We start from the raw sequence: 21,543 nt of genomic DNA on the forward strand, positions 1-21,543 counted from the left end.
TTTTCCTCCTCCAGCTGATTCTACGGGGAGGCGGGGATGACGTGGGGGAGGGGAGAGAAGCGCCCAACTGCCATTTCCCAACTGTCATTTTCTGGGGGTGGGGGCTGGGCAGAAGAAAATGGAGGGGCGCAGCTTCACCTCTTGCTCAGCTGCAGCCTTTTCAGAGTCAAGGTCTCCAGAGGGCATTCCTCAACCCCAAACATTATTTATTTATTTATTTGTTTATTTGTTTGTTTGTTTAAATTGCACCAAGGTCTCCAGAGGTGAACTCCCAACTCCATTTATATTTATTTGTTTTTGTAAAAATAGTGTGTGTGGGGAGAGCCTCAGTGGTTAACAAAGAAAGAAAAAACGATGAAATTATTGCTAAAATTTTTTGTTGTTGTTTAGTCGTTTAGTCGTGTCCGACTCTTTGTGACCCCCTGGACCAGAGCACGCCAGGCACTCCTGTCTTCCACTGCCTCCCGCATTTTGGTCAGACTCATGTTTGTAGCTTCGAGAACACTATCCAACCATCTCGTCCTCTGTCGTCCCCTTCTCCTTGTGCCCTCCATCTTTCCCAACATCAGGGTCTTCTCCAGGGAGTCTTCTCTTCTCATGAGGTGGCCAAAGTATTGGAGCCTCAGCTTCAGGATCTGTCCTTCCAGTGAGCACTCAGGGCTGATTTCCTTCAGAATGGAGAGGTTTGATCTTTTTGCAGTCCATGGGACTCTCAAGAGTCTCCTCCAGCACCATAATTCAAAAGCATCAATTCTTCGGCGATCAGCCTTCTTTATGGTCCAGCTGTCACTTCCATACATCACTACTGGGAAAACTATAGCTTTAACTATACGGACCTTTGTTGGCAAGGTGATGTCTCTGCTTTTTAAGATGCTGTCTAGGTTTGTCATTGCTTTTCTCCCAAGAAGCAGGCGTCTTTTTATTTCGTGACTGCTGTGACCATCTGCAGTGATCATGGAGCCCAAGAAAAAATCTCTCACTGCCTCCATTTCTTCCCCTTCTATTTGCCAGGAGGTGATGGGCCCAGTGGCCATGATCTTCATTTTTTTGATGTTGAGCTTCAGACCATATTTTGCGCTCTCCTCTTTCACCCTTATTAAAAGGTTCTTTAATTCCTCCTCACTTTCTGCCATCAAGGTTGTGTCATCTGCATATCTGAGGTTGTTGATATTTCTTCCGGCAATTATAATTCCGGCTTGGGATTCATCCAGCCCAGCCTTTACAGCCATAATTTAAAACACACACAAAGTCAAAAACTACAACAGAACATCAGTTTTAATAAGGACAAACAATAGGTTTGGGTCACAGGACAGTTGCAAGATGGAATTTTCTAGTACAACTTCAATCTTTTAAACAAAGGCCGTCAAGGCTGGACATTTTTAGTTCTAAAGGTAAATGTTTTGGAAACCATTCATGGAAACTATTTAGCAATCTGAGCTTCTACAGGTTTTTCAGGGCTATGGTGTGTTTTAGGGATAAACAATGTTATTTTTACAAAGCAACGCAGTATTTACATAGAATATTTTGGGTGGCTCTAATCCCTCTGTTCTTGTTTAGCTGCTAAATTGCAGGCTGGTGTTACATGGATTATTTTAAAAGAAACCACAGGAGTATCATGTTCCCGATGGTCACCAAGCTGGTTTTCTTTGCATAATACCGAAAGCAGCAATAGTTGTAAAACATGATTACAATGACACAATCCCAGTTCAGGGGTGTTGGGGCACTTAATCAAGTCAGCCTAACATAATTTGGGCTAATTAATTAAGTCAGCCTAACATAATTGGGGGGTGCAAGACCTTTTTTTGCTGGGGGCATTTGGAATTTAAAACATCTAAGCCATACTTAGCTATGGAAATAATAGCTCAAAGGTGCTGATGTGTACCAGCAATGGAAATATGGAACAGAGCAGAGGAAACACATTGGTACCAGGGAGGGCCAAGCAACCTCATTTAGAGGGATATCTTGCAATGGAGCTACGTGTCCTTTTCATGAGTGCAGGGTTGAGCCAAGAAGAGTGGAAACAGCTGCTACAAACCAGGATGATGAGAGGCTGCTTCTCGCTCTTTGGGCAGATACCGCTCCTGTTGGGAAATGGCCTTGAAGGCCCTTAAATCTAGGGGCTGGGTGGGGATTCTTTAATGGACAATTATTTAGTTACGTAAAACTAATTTCTAGCCCACTTTTTTTCTAGACAGATACTGCGGAGAGTAAACAGTCATATAAGGGAGGAGTTTGATGCAGTGATACGGAGATCGTGGTCTGATGGGGCAACGTCCCCTCTCTTCTTCCATGGCGCTGTGGTCTAAACCACTGAGCCTCTTTGGCTTGCCGATCAGAGTTGGCAGTCCGAATCCGCGCATCAGGGTGAGCTCTCGTTCTTTCCCAGCTTCTGCCAACCTAGTGTTTCGAAAACACGCCAGTGCAAGTAGATAAATAGGTACCACTGCAGCGGGGAGGTAAACAGCGTTTCCGTGCGCTCTGGTTTCTGTCACGGTGTGCCGTTGCACCAGAAGTTGTTTAGTCCTGCTGGCCACATGACCTGGAAAGCTGTCTGTGGACAAACGCCAGCTCCCTCGCCCTGAAGCAAGATGAACGCTGCAACCCCATAGTCGCCTTTGACTGGACTTAACCCTCCAGGGGTCCTTTACCTATTTTTTTTTTAACCTCTAGTCAATAGGTGGGGGTCACAGGGGGAAAGCCCTGCTGTTCTAGCAGAAGTTCTTGCGTGGGTTTCCACTAGCAAGGGGCTCATCAGTTGAATACAGCCCACAGTAATCAACAACCAAGACGCATGATACTTTTTCTCATTTCTTTCTTTTAGTCAGTGCTGTTTTTCTAGAAAAAGAGATGCCGGAACTCACCATGAACACCTGCCTCGTTTTCTTAGAATGGCAATGGCACCCACTTGAGAGGTGCCGGAACTGAGTTTCTAGAAGTTCCCCCTGGGGGAAATCCCTGCTTTTAATTGTGTTTGTTAATCTTTGTCCCCCATCTCAACATAAGTATGTACCGTATTTTTCGCCCTATAGGACGCACTTTTTCCCCTCCAAAAATGAAGGGGAAATCTGGGTGCGTCCAATGGGGCGAATGCAGGCTTTCGCTGAAGCTTGGAGGGCGAGAGGGGTCGGTGCGCACCGACCCCTCTCACTCTCCAGGCTTCAGGAAGACACCTGCAGCCTAGGCAGCCCTGCGGGAGTTCTAGGCAGTCTAGGCTGCGGATAGCAGTCTGCTTCCCGGAGCACCGGGCGCGCTGAAAGCAGAGTGCCCGGCGCTTCGGGAACACATCCGCAGCCTAGGCAGCCCTGCGGGAGTTCCCACAGGGATGTCCAGGCTGCGGATAGCAGCCTGCTTCCCGGAGTGTCGGGCGCCCTGAAAGCAGAGCGCCCGGCGCTTCGGGAACACATCCACAGCCTAGGCAGCCCTGTGGGAGGTCCCGCAGGGATGTCTAGGCTGCTGGAACACATCCGCAGCGTGGGGAGCCCTGCAGGAGTTCCCCGCAGGGCTCCCCACGCTGCGGATAGCAGCCTGCCGCCCGGCGCGCAGTACACCCTGAAGCAGAGCGCCCCGCGCGCCGGACAGACATCCGCAGCGTGGGGAGCCCTGCAGGAGTTCCCCGCAGGGCTCCCCATGCTGCGGATAGCAGCCTGCCGCCCAGCAGGCGGGGTGCCCTGAATCAGAGCGCCACTCGCGCTGGGCAGACATCGGCCAGCCCCACAAGCTCGGGGGACAGCAGGGAGGCACAGCGCCGCCATTCCGCTGTTCCTCGACCTGGTTCGGTTTCTCCGACCTGCTTTTTTGCGGGGAAATAAAGGAAAAAAAATTTTCCTTTATTTCCCCCCCAAAAAAACTAGGTGCGTCCTATGGGACGGAGCGTCCTATGGGACGAAAAATACGGTATCTCTGTGTTGAATACTGAGTATATATAAATTGTAAAACATTAAAAACACATAAGACAAAGAAAAGGCAGTAAGAAATTTCAAGAGTACAGCAATAGCTGCGAGATCATTGTTAGCGAAGAATTAGAAGAAACAAAATTTACGAACTATCGAAGAATGGCAGATAATAATAATAATAATAATTTATTATTTATACCCCGGCCATCTGGCTGGGCTTCCCCAGCCACTCTGATGAAGATGATGGAATATATGGAACTTGCCGAACTGACCGGGAGACTCCGAGACCAGACATAAGAGAAGGTGGAAGAAGACTGGAAGAAGTTTAAGGAATATTTGAAAAAATATGTTAATATTTAAACCTTAGAATAGCTTTGGAAGCGGATATAGGCTGAAGGGTTAGAAGTAAACTGCTAAAGATGAAGTAAAATGAAAATCAGATAGGTGGGACTTGGGGAAGCCAACTTAACAATGTTTAGAAAAATAATATGACAAGAATTTGTTCGTATTATTTGTCTTCTCTGTCTGTGTTTTTTATTTGTGTTATAAAATGATTAAAAAAAATTGGGAGAAAAAAGGAAATTTCAAGAGTACCAGTGGAGGCTGGTCGATTAGGGCGAATGGGACCCTGCCCCAGCAACCTCAGCCTGCCTTCTTACTTCCTTCAAGTTCTGGAATCATAGAGTGGGAAGAGATTCCAAAGGTCAACTAATCCAATCCCCTGCAATCCTTCCCACAGCCATCCCTGGGTTTGCGTGAACCACTAACCTTCTGGTTAACAGCCAGGTGCACTGTCCCATTGTGGAGGGTGCTACTACCTGCTGGCTTCTTCCTCCTCCTTAGTCCCTTGTGCAACTCAGCAGAGAGGAGGATGGTGAGAAAACTATAATTAGTTGGCTCTGCCTGTTATTGGCTTTGGCTCTGCACACTGTTGGGCTTCCTGCCTTCCACCCTACTAGTCCCAATGGGAACCAGCCAGCACTGAAGTGAACAACCATCTTTTTAAAACAAGCACCAACCTTAAGGTTACCAGTTAGGTGATAATGTCATAACTGGAGGAGTCTTGCAACTCCTAAGCTGCTTGGCTGGCGAGATGGCGGCTGTCCAATGAGCAAAATTGCCAATCACTGCTTTGCCCAATCAAGAGCCTAATGTTATAGCACTACCGGCTATAGTGGAAACTCCTGTAACTTCAAACTATTCATTATCACGTGTGAGAGCCAAAAGGAGCTACTTACTATGTGAGGCTTAATCAAGGAAAATGAAAACCCAGGCATCACTGATTATTTATTTAATATATTCCTGTAGGACATCCAATAGCATACGAAATGTGGGCAATTCGCATAAATAGAAGATTGAAATGTAATATTAAAATACAAAACAGTAAGGAAACCAAATGTGATGTGTTTTCCTTACCAATGGCAAATGCTACCCTGGGGTTATCCGTCAATATACATTTTTAGCTAATGGTGTGTATTGAACATTTAGTTATGACTCTTATCGCAATTGCAGTGCAAAGCCTCTATCCCATTTTGTGTGCAAGGGAACTCACCTTCATTGCAGTGAGATAAGAGACTGGTTGGAATGAAAGCAACACTAACAGCATATTCCTTGCCATTTCTTCTCAGCAGTCAGTCCCATTTAATTCAATGGGTCTTACTCACAGGTAAGCAGACTTAGGACAGCTGTCAGATATGTCATCATTTTATTGAACACGTAAGGTGAGAGCCGACTAAGTCAGAATAGACTCACTGAAATGCAAGATACTTTACATTCCAGTGGGTCTACTCTGAGCATGACTTACCTTGGCTATCACACATTATCCCCATGATTCAGATAATGGCTCCAGCATTGCAACTGCTGTATTTGAAAAAAACATAATTACCATTAATGGGAACTGGGTTCATTGGTCATTGACTGTGCTTCACACTAGTAAAGTCTAACAGGCCATGTCTGTGCTTCAAAATGAACTGTGTTATGACTTCACCCAGCACAGCATAGGAAGATTATCACCTTTGATATATCACCGAGGATAATAACATAAGTTGAAGACACTCCTCCAGTGAGCAAAATAAATGGATTCATATTAAACTCTCCCTCAAGTCAGAGAAACTTGACTGAGCAACCCAAAGACTTGCTGTAAGGAAAGACAGGTATGTTTAGGGAGGTGGCAGAAATAATGTTAGTCTCACTTGGAACAATGCCAGCTCTACACATGATATTTAATTAGATTTAAGATTTAAGCTGTGATATGACCTGTGTGGGTTTACCCTCCCAGCATATTTTTAAAATTAGTGTGGGATGATTCAGAAGGAAACCATGCGTGTTCTTACAAGGAAAAGGATTTGGTTTCATCAGTGTGATTCCGTGTACAATAAGAGAGTCGCAGGCCACCAAGGAAAAGGAAATTAGCAAAAATTTCATGGGAAGCCAAACCATTTTTTTCTGCATAAAAGGCATGCCCATAAATGGCAGAAGTGCTAGTTATGCCACAATTGTCTTCTGAATAATCCAAGCATTCGAAAAATAAATAAATTATGGTAAGGGTTACTTACGATCACAAAGTAGTCATTCTGATTGAACAGTCTGGTTTCCAAATATGCATTAACAAGCAGGCAAATTACCCAGGGGCATGACTCAGAGTGGGATAATTCAAGATGATAAAATACCCATTAACTGAAAACAAAAGGAATAATTACAACTCATTTGGGGAATTAACCATTTTGCTAAAAAACAAGGACGGATCTAAAAACCATGTGAAGGACTCTTATAATTGGCTGAGTTAAGATAGCTTTAATTCTTCTTGAGCAGAAGACACAGCTGTGGAGTAAAAAACAGGCAGCCCTCATGTGGATTGTCATATGTGACCATGTTGTACATTTATTCTGTGGCCACACAGGGTTGTTGCATCTTGGTGTACATGTAATTCTCATGTGCAATCTCATGTGCAATTATTTATACAAGGGTTACATGCTTTGTCCTACATAAAAGTATTTTCTATGTAACACTGACATGGCCTTCAGGCCTACTTTATGCAGTGTCCCTCTGCCTCTGAGAGACCTCTCTGTGTACATGTTCAGAAGACGATGTAAATGCCGTATCATTATGAATACTGTACAGTACATGAATTTGAGAATCTAATGCAAGTGGTGGTTTCTTGACATGGCATACCTGTCAACTTTCAGATTTGAAAATAGGGGATCAGCAGCCTCACCTGTCCCGGGGACAGTCAACGGGATATGTAACAATCCGGGATAGCAGCGGGAAGCAGCGGGAAACGGCGCTGGAATAAGGGAATTTCCCGCAAAAAAGGGAAGGTTGACAGCTATGGCACATGGTGAAAAATCTGAGCCTTTTTTTTCAAATATATGACCAAGTATATACAGTACTTTTTCCAGTAGGAAGATTAATGTAGAACTCAAAGCAAAACTAGGGAGTATTTTTTAAAAAAATGGATGTTATTTAAACTGTGCAACAAAATAATAAGAACACATAGAATTATAATTATCCATGGATTGCAATGATCCCTAATAGAATTTCATACACAAAGATCACTTCTATACTATTTACCGTATTTTTTGCTCTATAAGACTTCCTTTTTCCCTCCTAAAAAGTAAGGGGAAATGTGTGTGCGTCTTATGGAGTGAATGCAGGCTGCGCAGCTATCCCAGAAGCCAGAACAGCAAGAGGGATTGCTGCTTTCGCTGCGCAGCGATCCCTCTTGCTGTTCTGGCTTCTGAGATTCAGAATATTTTTTTTCTTGTTTTCCTCCTCCAAAAACTAGGTGTGCCTTGTGGTCTGGTGCGTCTTATAGAGCGAAAAATACGGTAATATATTTCTGAAAAATCTCAGTTCAGTATGTTTAATTTCCATATGTCGAGAGGCAATCTTTAATTACATCTCCAAGATCTACTTGAAGATCTACTCTTGTTGGTTTATCTCCCCATCCCCCACCCAAATATGGGGGTAATATCACAGGCATTGAATAAAGGCTCCTCTTCAACTATGTATCTAATGAATATCTCAGACTTCTTCTGCATACATGAGCCTATTGCTCAGCCTATTCTAAGCTGTACATCTTTATCCCAGTGGCTTTACATTTCAGTGCCAAACTACATGTTAAGAGAAGTATGCACTTAAACTGGGTACTTTTATTTTGAAGAAAAAACCCCAATCTGGAATGAACTTGGGGGTCTGTGCCAATTTTCTGCTGAACCTCCTCCTATAGCTACTTTGCCCTCAAAGGGACTGTTTGGAGTAAACAAGACTTTCTGGGGTAAATAGCACCTAGTTCAGTGATTTTTGGCAGGACACCAACCTGGAACAGAAACACATTCCAGAATGGGGCCCTGTGGCTGTTTTTTCTTCAAAATAAAAACTTCCCATTTGTCACATCTGGTTTGGGACTTTGCTTCTTCGGCCCAAGTGATTCTTAGTTTAAAGGGGGGCAGTTGTATTGAACAAAATATACACAGTTGTTAAATATGTTTTTGTGTAAAAACAAATCCTCTTCCCCTGAGCTCCTGACCTGACCACCCTACTTCTGAGTATCACCAGAACCAATTCAAAAACTCAAATTCTGCTCTCCAGGACTGAGGTGAGGCGTAAATGATTGTTCACACCATTTCTGTTCACATCAACAGAACTGCGGCAATGCAGATGCCAGAACAATCCACTTTTTGTACTTTCCTAGTGATGAGTTGCCTTCCATGCAAGTTAAATTGTATGAAAGTGAGCTGAATGTTTCACTAAACCCTTAGCTTGTGTCTGAGCAAGTCAGGGCAACTAGCAATTTGCCTACAGGCCTCTGGAATATCCCCCCCTTCCCCTTGAAATTATATATATATATATATATATATATATATATATATATATATATATATATAGGCTTTTTATGTTGACTACAAAATGTGGGTGGTGATTTTGGGTAAAGAGGTTACAACTGGGGAGAAGAGAGTTAGCTCTCTCTTCCCCTGCTGTGATTCACCACCACCACCACCAAAAACACCCCCTTTTGTTGGCATCCATCGAGAGACAATGGAGTGTGCCCTCAGAGGTGAAGTCAAATCCCTGTGTTAGCAGCACCAAAGTGACTTCCCCATTGCAGAAGCCAGGAGTGCAGGGAGGTCCTCAGCTGATGTGGTCCAAAGGATAGCAGAGCCATGCTTTTGGCTCCAGCTTGGCTGCAGGAGTTGCCGAAAGGAGGTGCACCATCCAACCACCTTAGGGACTCCACTCCAGATTTGTGTAGGGTTTACTTCTTAGCCCTTTCTTCTGAAGACAACCTGCAAGGCAGCAGAGCTTTAGGGTCAGTTTTCCTTCTCTTAGATGGGCTACATTCCCAGGTTTACCCCACTTCCTTCTACAGCACGTGCAGAAAACACCTTCTTGGCCATTGGACCCATGACTAGTCTCGTCTGCTCAATCTACCGGCAGATGTCTTCACATGCAGAGGAAATGCCTAACTCACTGAGGGTTTGAGATATATTGGCTACCCTTACCAGTCAAAGCCATTCCCCGGGGTGTGACGCGGTTGCATGCTGACAGCTTCTAGGAGCCACAGGCGAGAGCTGAGTGCAGGGTGGGGACCAAAGGTGGACAAACTAACCCAGAAGAAGCATGACATGTCCCATCTACTGTAACACCCCATACACCACAAAACACTCCTGAACACACCATGATCAGAACTGGAAATCTCTGCAGTGCAATTTAAATTACAGCAATTACAAGATTAAAATAAGAGGAAAAACAACCTAGCCTATTTTTCTCTAGATAGAAACACATACAAATATGGGAGTAAACTTAAAAATATGTGTCATAATAAATACAGTCAGTAGCTGCATTGGATTTGAAATTGTTTTCATATATGTAACTTTTTAGTTTTTAGTTTTTTTATTTTTTAAATTATTGAATAAAACAAAGTATATAGGATTGCAGACAACTAGAATAATTTTTTTCCCTGGGTCATTTTTATAATAGTAACAATGCTTAATACTTAATAATAGTTAATCATCCTAACAATGATAATTAACTAATTAAAAATACAATATAGAATTGTTAACGTTTTTGTAATCTGGTGTTGTTTCATAAAAGTGCTGCTAAATCATGACTCATCGTGTGTTTTAACTGTTCTTATATATGCAATTGTTTTATATATGTTTTTCTTTCATTGTGAAACCACTTTGAAGTTATTCATAAGGACGCCATTCATAAGTGAAATTAATAAATAAGCAATGCATGTTCCTTTTTTGTCTCCAGCTTTCAGCCACTGCATGCACTGCACCAACAGGCAGAGACCAGCCCATCTGTGGCCAATAATAATAATAATGTTGGGCCGGGTCTGGATTTCATAATGCAAGAAAAATCCCTGCTCACGTGTTATTTCTTTCTTTTGTGTATATATGTGCAGGATTCCTTACATGCCCTTCGCCGTCAGGTCCCAGGGCAGGTTGCAACAATAGCATCTGCAATTATGAAAACAACAAAAACCCATGACGCATAAAACCATTCCAAATGGAACAGAACAATATAAATTCAGCCAAAGAGGTAGATCCCATAAAAACTAAGTATCTTAACTGTTAAAGGCCAGGGTAAAGAGGTGCTTCTTCAGCATGTGGTAAAAGGTGCATAAGAAGCTGCTTTTACTGAGCCAGACGCACTATCTACCCTGAGTGGCAGTCATAGCTCTCAATTTACAGATTTGAAAATAAGGGACCAGCAGCCTCGAAAATAAGGGATCAGCAGCCAAAATAAGGGATCAACAATAACTTTGATAAAATACATATTCTGTTGCATGCAAATGGCTTTAGATACCTATTAGGTCCATAAATTACCATATAGCATATATTCAGCACAAAAAAACAGCAACAGTTTGTTGTTGACAAAGGACAGCTGGACATAGAAAGGGCCCCATTACCTTCAGTAGCTTATTTAAGGGACATCATCAATAAGGGACAGCAGCGGGATATGGAGCTGGGATAAGGGACTGTCCCGCCAAATAAGGGACGCTTGACAGCTATGGTGGCAGCTACTTTCCAGGGTTACAGGCAGAAAGTCTCTCCCATCCCTTCCAATTCAATGCCAGGGATTGAACCTGAGACCTTCTGCATGCAAAGCAGATGTCCTGCTACTGAGTTACTATGGCCCTTTACTAAACACACCTTTGTGGGGAGGGAGTTGTACTGTTCAGGGACTTCCACGAAGGAAGCCTTCATCCAGGCTGCCATTCCTCATACTTTAAAAGGGACAAAACCATCAAGAGGGATGAGGGATAAATTCGATTCAGTTTGCATTTAAATGCAAACTTACCCACACACATTTCTCAAGACAAAATGCATTCTTTGAAATTCACACTTCTCGAAAATTTGCAGTGAAATTTGCAAACTAAGTAATGTGTAGAAAAATGCATATACAGTAGTACCTTGGTTTTCGAACGTAATCCGTTCTGGAAGACCATTTGAGTTCTGAAATGTTCAAAAACTGAAAACTCCATACGGAAGCCTCAATATGGAAAACTCACTACGGAAGCTGCATGGCATGTGCAACTTCCAAGGTGTGTTTGAAAACTGAAGCATTTACTTCCAGGTTTACGGTGTTCTAAAACCGAAATGTTCGTCAACGGAGACATTCAAAAAATGAGGTACCACTGTATTAGCATAAGGTATGCATAAAATTGTATTTTTTTCTTGGGGAAAAAATAAAAATGCCATGGGTGCCTTTGAGAGGAAGGATGAGATATTAATATTAATAATAATTTTATTATTTATACTCACCCATCTGGCTGGGTTTCCCCAGCCACTCTGGGCAGCTTACAGCATATCTAAAAAATTATTATCATTGGAAAATTGTTGTGAGGAACATGTATATTAGGAAAGTATTGCACTAAAATTTGCTGATTTTTCATGACTATTAATTTTAAAAATGCAATCTGCTGTTTAAAACTGAATTAAAGAATAGGAAAATGAAAAACTAGGAGAAACTGCAATGGATAGATTCATTCCTCCCTAATCTTAACACCTGGTGAATGGCCTGACCTGGGGCCCTGATGGTACTCTCTGAGTTTCTCTGTCCAGTTTTGTTCCGGGATCAGCCACAAAGGATGACCAGAGCAAGGCCTTAGCATCACGATGCAAGAACAAGGGCCACATGCCTGGCTGTTGCAGCTGCTTTCTTTGAAGGATTGCTGACAGCGCCTTCCAGATTGTCCTTTGGGTTGTGTGGGTGGGCCCTTGGAAGCACAGTCTGGCCAAGAGACAAATTGGTTTTGCGTGTATATGGAGCATCCATTTAGCTGTTCTCTCCCTGACAGATAATGAGCCATTAAGGATCTGATCCACTGAGCAGATCAAGAGAGAATTCAGAAAGACAGTTTGACAAAAGGCACTTCAGCGTTAATTTACCTTGTTTGTTTTGTGTGTGTAATAAAAATATAACCTTGAGCTCTCCATATTTACCTGCAGAGAGCCCATGGGATGATAAAAGTCTGCATTCTCATCGCATCAAGTCCAGCAAAGGCACCTTCTTCATTTATTTCAGTCCTCAAAAATTACTGAATTAATATTTGGAGAGCGTGGTTACCGTATCTCTCAGCCAACAATGTGTCAGACACCTAGCCGTCATCTCTTATCACAATGTGAGTCAACTTCTTGCCTGGGGGTTTAGACAGGGGGAAGGGTTTAAATGCTGGTAGCAGACAGGGCTGAAGATAGCAGTGAGTGGAACCAGAGTCCAAAGTGGGTAGTGAACACCTCTTATCTATGTCACCCCCTTTCTATCCCACTTTCCTCCCTCCTTGCTGCCTGCCTGAAAAGAAGCTGCTCAGCTTGTTCACTCCAATGTAAATAAATCATTTGCAACATACTCCAATGTGTGTAGGAGAGGAATTCACCGCCCAGCCTTTCTGCATAAACCATCCCAAAGACTCCAACATGACTAGACCCAGCCAGCTCGGTTTCCTTTGGGGAGGGGGGGGGCCTCTCTGGGCTTAATATAGTGACAAGTACTTTTTTGGCACTTACAAAAAATAAATAAAAGCAAGCCACAAACTTCTCTTTCTTCTTCTCATGTAGAAATGATTGTAAACAAGCTGCTGTAGAAAAGTGGAAGGAAGAATGACAGGCTGAGCAGACAGTTTGGAAGAGCAGTTTCACCAGTAATGATTAACAAATACTCTATGACGACAAAGCAAAAATACCAGCCTTACCCAGTAACATCCTCCAAGGTGCAGGGGTCAGGAGTGGGAAATCACTGAATCATTGTGACTCTGGGTTTTATCTGCTTTCCTTTGCCAACAAAGATACACCTGGTTTCGTAGTGGCTTCAGTCTCAGCTAGCTTCAGTGACTCAGTAGTGTAGTGCAGGGGTCAGCAAACTTTTTCAGCAGGTAGGCTAGTCCACTGTCCCTCAGATCTTCTGGGGGCCGGCCTATACAGTGGTACCTCAGGTTAAGTACTTAATTTGTTCCGGAGGTCCGTTCTTAACCTGAAACTGTTCTTAACCTGAAGCACCACTTAGCTAATGGGGCCTCCTGCTGCTGCCACACCGCCGGAGCATGATTTCTGTTCTTATCCTGAAGCAAAGTTCTTAACCTGAAGCACTATTTCTGGGTTAGCGGAGTCTGTAACCTGAAGCGTATGTAACCCGAGGTACCACTGTATTTTTTTGTGGGGGGGGGAATGAATGAATTCCTATGCCCCACGAATAACCCAGAGATGCGTTTTAAATAAAAGCACACATTCTGCTCATGTAAAAACACCAGGCAGCCCCCCACAAATAACCCAGAGATGCATTTTAAAATAATGAGTCCGTAAGTGACTGTGGAGACCAATTCTGGATCCACACGTCCTTCCACAGTGGGGACACAGGTTTCTGGGCAGTTGTTGATCACGGTGAGGGTTTGCCAGACATGCCTTCCTCTTAGCAAGTTTCTCCCTTTTGTCCTAAGTTCGAGCGTCTTCAAAGCCCATGACACCTTTGGTAAAGGCTGTTCTCCAACTGGAGCGCTCACAGGCCAGTGTTTCCAAATTGTCAGTGTTTATACTACACTTTTAAAGATTTGCCTTGAGAGAGTCTTTAAACCTCTTTTGTTGACCACCAGCATTATGCTTTCCATTTTTAAGTTCAGAACAGAGTAGTTGCTTTGGAAAACGATAATTAGGCATCCGCACAACATGACCAGGTGGGACGTGGGTGGCGCTGTGGGTTAAACCACAGAGCCTAGGACTTGCAGATCAGAAGGTCGGTGATTCGAATCCCCATGACGGGGTGAGCTACCGTTGCTCGGTCCCTGCTCCTTCCCACCTAGCAGTTCAAATGCACGTCAAAATGCAAGTAGATAAATAGGTACCGCTCCAGCGGGAAGGTAAACGGCGTTTCCATGTGCTGCTCTGGTTCACCAGAAGCGGCTTAGTCATGCTGGCCACATGACCCGGAAGCTGTACGCCGGCTCCCTCGGCCAATAAAGCGAGATGAGCGCCGCAACCCCAGAGTTGTCCGCGACTGGACCTAATGGTCAGGGGTCTCTTTACCTTTACAACATGACCAGTCCAACGAAGCTGACGCTGCAGAATCATTGCTTTGACACGGGTGATCTTTGCTTCTTCTTAGTATTGAAAATGAGATTGTGTAGAACTGTCCCTATAAGATTATAGGCACAAATCATCAGAAATGTACCATAAAAGACGTATCAAGAGGCCTTGAAAGCTTTGCTGTGGCCTGGTGCAAAGCAGCCAAATGATGGTGATCAGCTGCTCATGAAAAACTTATCCCGCCAAGGAGTGCTTTAAAGATACCTCCACACAGCAGTTCTGACCAGTGTACAGTGTATATAAAACCAGTGTGTGCTTTTGCCACATTAAAACAAGTTCAGAGGTCCATATACCACGTGCAACAGCAGCACCTTTTGTCATGAATTGTACAGTTCCTGAACATGCATGTAATTGAAGGAATCTTAACTACAGCCTGTAGGGAAACTGGGCATGAATCTGCCTGTCTGAGACTAAACTGCTTTTGACGCACCCAGTATTTGGCTTCCACTTGCAGTCTCTGCAGCGCTAAACAAGCAACTAAATGGAGACAAAGGGTGATTAGAAATAATTAAATGTGCCGGTTTGGCCAATTCTGATGACTTAGTTAAAATAATTTCCCTTTTGTCTGCCCAAGAGAAATATGTTACATTCCAAGCTGCAGGATTTGCCCAGAAATTGAGAACCAAACTGAGTCTGGTAAATGCTCTAAACTATGGAAGTGTACACATGCACGTACCAAAACAAGCCTTTAAACACATGCTTTCCCAGGCACCCTGTTTGTTTCACTGCTTGCTTGCATAGTTTAACCTTGGGTGTTGTTTTATAGCAGTCCCGAGTTTATCTGCTTGCACGGGTGAACAAGTTTTGTAATAGTCAAATAGATCTAACAATACACATTTGACCTTAAGACCAAATCTCTCAAGGGTTGGAACCCTGTTGTGCTTTTAAGATGTGGATATTTGTACATGTCACTAGTCTGGCTTGGCCAATATACCTTGGTTCTCAAATGCCTTGGTTCTCAAACACCAAAAACCCGGAAGAAAATGTTCCGGATTTTGAACGTTTTTCGGAAGCCAAATGTCTGATGTGGCTGTTGTATCTGGGGCACGTGCTCCAATCAGAAGCTGTGCCTTGGTTTTTGAACATTTCGGAAGTCAAACGGACTTCAGGAATGGATTAAGTTTGGTGCTTTTGTTTTTGTTATTTAATTTGTGTTTTTGCTTTTGAGGCTTTTTTGGTTAATCTGTTTTTGTGACTGTGTGGAACCCAGTTCAGCTACTGATTGATTGACTGATTGTGTGACTGCAGAATGGATAAAAGCCCCCCATCCAAACAATGACTATCATTAGTGCAGGTAAGAAAAAAAATAATTTTAATTTTTATCATCTACAATACTGTCTTATTTATTTTACAGTACCGTACATTGATTATTGCTTTCATTTTATGGATCAACTCATTAGATAGGAAAATTCATGTTAAATTGCTGTTTTAGGGGTTGTTTTTTAAAAGCCTGGAACGGATTAATCCACTTTGCATTACTTTCTATGGGAAAGCGTGCCTTGGTTTTGGAATGCTTTGGTTCTGGAATGGTCTTCCGAAACAGATTAAGTTTGAGAACCAAGGTACCACTGTACACCCAAGAAGCCAATTGTGACTCATCAGCCATGAATGGTTGTCACCAGAGGTTTGATCACTTGTTTTCGCTTGGTGGTGGAACGCAAGTTGTGCAAGCCAATATACCAGAGATTTGGAGCCTTTGGCCCTCTGGGAGTTGCTAGACTGTGGCTCCCATCACCACTGACCATCAACAATGCTGACTTAAACTGATGGGAGTTGGGAATTCAACATCTGTAGGGTACCATTTTGGCTACACCTGTGATGCACCAAATTGGCTCCACTGTCTCATTTACAATGCGTCTCATACTTCCAAGGACTTGACTGTTACCAACAAGTCTTCGAAAGGGCCTCTACTCAGGGCCTGTCTACAAAAAGAGCAGCCACATTAAAAGTCTCAGGTTGGTGTGTGAGAAGCTGTGACTAGCTGGCCATCTGAATGATTTGTGAGCCACTATGGTGAAGCTGGTGGTGCTGTGGTCTAAATCACAGAGCCTAGGGCTTGCCAATCAGAAGGTCGGCGGTTCCAATCCCTGCGACGGGGTGAGCTCCCGTTGCTCGGTCCCTGCTCCTGCCAACCTAGCGGCTCGAAAGCGCGTCAAAGTGCAAGTAGATAAACAGGTACTGCTCCGGCGGGAAGGTAAAGTGTGTTTCCGTGCGCTGCTCTGGTTCGCCAGAAGCGGCTTAGTCATGCTGGCCACATGACCCAGAAGCTGTACGCCGGCTCCCTCGGCCAGTAAAATGAGATGAGCTCTGCAACCCCAGAGTCGGTCACAACTGGACCTAATGGTCAGGGGTCCCTTTACCTTTACGGTGAAGCAGACACAACGTTGACTTCGGCCAGGGAGACACAGGTTCCCATTGCCACTTCATTCTTGCAGCTCAGCAAGAGACCTTCCACTCTTTTGCACCCAAACCTGTCTCACAAGGTGGCTGTACACTCTTCAGAAATGTGAGGGTGAAAGTTGCTTGTCTGCCATCAAAAGCAGAACTGGGATTTCTGTATTCACCGGAGATGAAATGTGCTTTGACTGCAGTCACACCTCTCCTGTCTTAGTTATACTTGGAAAAATGTGAGCATTTCTAGCAGTGTTTTGGTTGCCTCTGGCTCTTCTTCGTGTCCATTACCAAGGCTGGTCAGGAAAGCATGAGTCATGTTTCAGTTTTCATCCATAATGGTTTCCTAATGCTAATGGGATGAAATACGAACTCAGTGCAGACTTCTGTACAGTCGCCTCCACGCCTGTTTGGCTTGCATTAAAAGCAAAGAATGCTGGGCAGTTCTTAGCAACTGTTCCCGAGGCACCGGATTCCGTGGGAGACCCTTATGCAAAGTGAAATATACTCAGAGTCGCAAAGTGATTTCATGCTCTTTATTCAGCTCATAGTGGTGAGGAGGAATGAATGAATGTCCCCTCAAAGTATCTGCTTTATATACATTATTTACACAATGGGCTGCACATGATTGGCTAATTCCGGAATTCTACTGTAAGCCAATCAGGTTGTGGATTCACTTCTATCTGGAGCATGATTGGATGGTTCCTGCCAACCAATCATACTGCTGCATTGTTCTAGGACCAATCAGACTGCTGCATTCTGAATCCTATTGTTCTAGGACCAATCAGACTGCTGCCTTTTGGATCCTATTGTTCTAGGACCAATCAGACTGCTGCAGTTTGGATCCTATTCAACTCAGTACATAACACAAAGCCTTTTGTGAAATTAAGCAGTGGTATAATTAGCGGACAGGCCTCTAATATCACATGAAGAGCCTCTGAGAAGAAACGGCTCTGGAAGCAAACACAAGCATCTAAGCAACCTAGCAGGTGTGTTTACCATTGTTTATTTGCTTACATTTTCAATGAAGCTGGTTTATATTGATTCAGACTATTGGCTCATCTGGCTCATTAGAGGTTTTGACTCCCCAGAATTTCAGGCGGGACCCTTCCACCAGAGATGCGTGGGACTGAACCCAAGGCCTTTTGCATGCAAGGCAGATGCTCTAGTACTCAGCTACATACCTTCCCAACATTACCTTATTCATACTGTGCAGTGCTCCTTCCTGTGCTACTTGGGTGATGTCAAAAGCCCTTGCCCACGAGTGGCAGTGGACAATCTGTGAGCATGCAAAAAGACCACACATTCGGTAAGTTAAAAATGGTTTACTTACAAACTCTTCAAAGGTCAGGTTCATATGCTTTTCCCTCTATCAGTCAGAAAACACAGGCAGTTCAACTTGGCTTAGTTACAGTGGCAAAAGGTCCTAAATTATAGGTAGAGGAATGCAAGAAAGGCTTGTTAGAGCCATGTGGCCTGAGCTTGGAACAACCAGCTCAGAGCTCTTTACACACTGAGCTTCTGGGTAGACAGATGGGGAACAATAGGCTTGATTACCTTCCTCCCAAGGTGAGGGGGAGTGACCTAGCTAAACATGGCAGGACAGCTTACTCTATGGCATTAACCCCTTCATGCACTGGCACGTTGGTTGTATGAGGCTGGTTATCCCACAGAAATGTGGAGAACTCATTTCTTTTTTCTTTTTTTTAATTTATTTTTTATTAGTTATAACAAAAGAGACATACCAGACACACAAAAATACAAAAAAAGAAAAAACAACAACAAAAAAGAAAAGAGAAACATTACATAACATGAGACACCAACAAATTAACTTACAGTAACTAAATACCTAAATCACACAACAATAATTGACTTCCCTTCAACTCGGTTTCGGAATGTGTTGTAAAAATTTTTCTATCTGCAGTTTCATTTCCTTAAAACTCTTTACGTCACAAGCGTTATATTGAGCCTACTGCGATTTTTAGATTTTTTACCTCTGTTTCAATGTATGCCATAAATTTGTTCCATTCATTATTAAACTTTATACCTTTTTGGTTTCTTATTTTCTGTGTCATTTTTGCCAATTCTATATAATCAAATAATTTGGATTGCCACTCGTTTATAGTTGGGATTTTTGATGTCTTCCAATGGAGAACTCATTTCAATACTGTACTGAGAAAACCCGAGTGAAGCAAAAAGCGACAGATTTACCCATTCCTAGGACAGAATTAACCTTTCAATTGGCCCATCAAAAAATATCATGAACACATTCAATACATCCAGGGTTGCTCCCCACACATAACACCAGCTCATCACAGCTTTGATTCTCTGGCATTTTCTTTTCCCTCTCTCTGCCAACAGCGGCTGCTTTGCTGGGCATGCATCATGCACTCAGCTCTCTCTGAGCTGGGAGCATGAAGGGGGGGAAGGATGGAAGGGAACATGTCTCAGCACACAGCTGCTACCTACTTGATCCTTCCGCTCAGGCTTGAATGAGCGAACAAGTCCCTTCTCAACAGCACACACAAAGGGATTTGAGTGGAACGAATTAAAAAGCAGGGCTCTCATAATTTGAGATCATGTTAATCAGTCAAATGGATGCAAGCAGCAAATCAGGCCATGTTTATCTGTTAGGTATGTAGCATGCCAACAGGAACACACAAGAATTATGCTTGTCCATTAAACCTTGCCAAACAACCTTTTCATTCATTCAAGAAATATACCAAACCTTTATTAAATAAGACCAACCAATGTGCCACAAAATAGCAAGCAAGCTTTTTAGATTAATTAACATGCGGTGATAAGAACAAAAGTCACATGGTTGCTTTCATACCCAGTTTGGAACCTCTATTATGTAATAACCATTATTTATTATTTCTGTGGCATTCAGCAATGCATAGAAGCAATGATCCTATTTATCCTAACCTGTTTAGCCTGCGATTAAAATTCACGCGCTTCTGGTTACTGCTTTTATAATGTATATTATCTCTTTATGATATGTAGCATTTCCTATTGTGTTAGAGGTGACATTAATTCAGCAATACATTATATATAATGTATACAACATTGTTATCTCAAATGATTGCTATTGTCATTTGAAATCATTAGAAGTATTGATAGCCATCTAATATACAAATCTGTAAGATATACTTATAAGATAATTTAGATCTGGGTAAATCTGTTCCTGGCACTGCATCCTGAAGAATAACATAGAGTGGTGGCCCAAAACCAAGCATTTTCTGCTGTTGCCCCTGTATTATGAAATGTCCTTTCCTCTGCTATGCATAAAGTAGCAACCTTCAGTTGCTTCTGATGGCTCTGTGAAGACATGATGAGCACAGCTCATTGTAGAAGTAAACACAATCAAATCAGATCAGACTGCATTATTTAGCTCTATTGCTAATTCATAATAATAATAATACAGTGGATGCTCGGGTTGCGAACGTGATCCGTGCGGGAAGCACGTTTGCAACCTGCAGCAGGTCATGATTCGGTGCTTCTGCGCATGCGCAAAGCACGATCTAGCACTTCTGCACATGCGCAAGTGCCAAAACCCAGTACTTCCGGGTTCGGCGCGGTGCGCAACCCGAAGCGTCTGTAACCTGAGGTATGACTGTAATAATAATTTTATTTTTTATATGTTGCTCATCGGACAGGGTTGCCCCAGTAAAAGCTGGGAGCTTTTTCTCTCACTAATGGGCAAGCTGGAAATGCAACAAACAGCTTGGCAGCGGAGCGTCTTGCTTTGCACAGCAGAGGCCTCCAGCTCATCTCCAAGCAGGCACAGGAAGAATCTTGCATCAGGAACTCTGAGAGCTGCAGCAGCTCAACACCCCAAGGGGGAAAGACAGTCGCAGCTGAGCCGTAAAGCCTCTGCTTTGCAGGCAAAAGGTCCCAGCTTCATTCCTCAAGAGCATCCCCAAGCTAGACCTGGAAATGTCGCTCATCTGAAACCCTGGAGAGCCCCAGCCAGGCAGTGCTGGCCTTGCTCTAGGTAGAGTGATTAGTTGGCATCCGTCTGTCTCGGGAGACACCTTTGGGGGCAAAGTCAAACTGTTGGAAGGCTGCAGCGCCTGCTGTGGCTGTAGAGACTGATACGGGAGAGACATATTTTGTTGCAGCTGGGGCAGACGAAGGCGGCCGGTTGTGCTGCTGCAGATTCACCATGCTGTTTCTTCTCTCTGTGGTCCTAACGGTCACTCCTCTTCTGCTCACTGCTGTGGATACATGGCCTGTGTGTCTTCTGCAAGGAATTCCCATCAGGTAGGGTTAACACTGCCAGCCTTCATGTCATGTCTGCAGACATATCTGATGGGGCGTACCTTCAGGTTGAGCCTGCCAAGGGCCCAGACCCAGGAAGAGGCAAAAATCACACCTGTCCACGTTGGCTTGGAGTGGCTAAAAGCCTGTCTGCCTGCCTGCTCCCTGGGCGTCTGGGTGAGGTGCGCTGGCTCCCCCAGGCATCTCGGTGGAGGAATCCGGTCTCTGGTGTGGACTATCACAGGAGCCCTGCGGCGTGGCACAAATACACCTCCTTGCCAAGAGCGCCAGGAAGCCTAGGCACGCCTTTGCACCTTGCAACACGGAGTTGGCGCACCTCTGAAACCCAAGCAAGACTCCTTTGCAATCACAGAACTGGTTTCACGTCCGTGGTGGAACCCTGCCCTTTTCCA

At 43.7% G+C, this 21,543-nt stretch overlaps 4 long non-coding RNA genes across 4 annotated transcripts; 2 read left to right on the forward strand and 2 right to left on the reverse strand.

Annotated features, from left to right (window-relative positions):
• The first annotated feature begins 891 nt into the window (after nt 1-891).
• On the forward strand, nt 892-2,946 carry LOC310742523. The gene is made up of 2 exons (XR_014538501.1): nt 892-2,364; nt 2,822-2,946. It is a non-coding gene; the product is annotated as an uncharacterized lncRNA (long non-coding RNA).
• On the reverse strand, nt 1,258-4,295 carry LOC310742609. The gene is made up of 2 exons (XR_014538607.1): nt 3,885-4,295; nt 1,258-2,992 (listed from the first exon to the last, which is right to left on the reverse strand). It is a non-coding gene; the product is annotated as an uncharacterized lncRNA (long non-coding RNA).
• A 4,906-nt stretch (nt 4,296-9,201) lies between these two features.
• On the forward strand, nt 9,202-14,767 carry LOC310742540. The gene is made up of 2 exons (XR_014538531.1): nt 9,202-10,439; nt 12,353-14,767. It is a non-coding gene; the product is annotated as an uncharacterized lncRNA (long non-coding RNA).
• Nucleotides 14,768-16,634: 1,867 nt separating this feature from the next.
• On the reverse strand, nt 16,635-21,543 carry LOC310742541. Its single transcript, XR_014538532.1, has 3 exons — nt 20,905-21,543; nt 17,733-18,149; nt 16,635-17,357 (listed from the first exon to the last, which is right to left on the reverse strand). It is a non-coding gene; the product is annotated as an uncharacterized lncRNA (long non-coding RNA).

Source organism: Podarcis filfolensis (assembly GCF_964270895.1).
Source record: "Podarcis filfolensis genome assembly, chromosome: 9".
Taxonomy (NCBI): Eukaryota; Metazoa; Chordata; class Lepidosauria; order Squamata; family Lacertidae; genus Podarcis; species Podarcis filfolensis.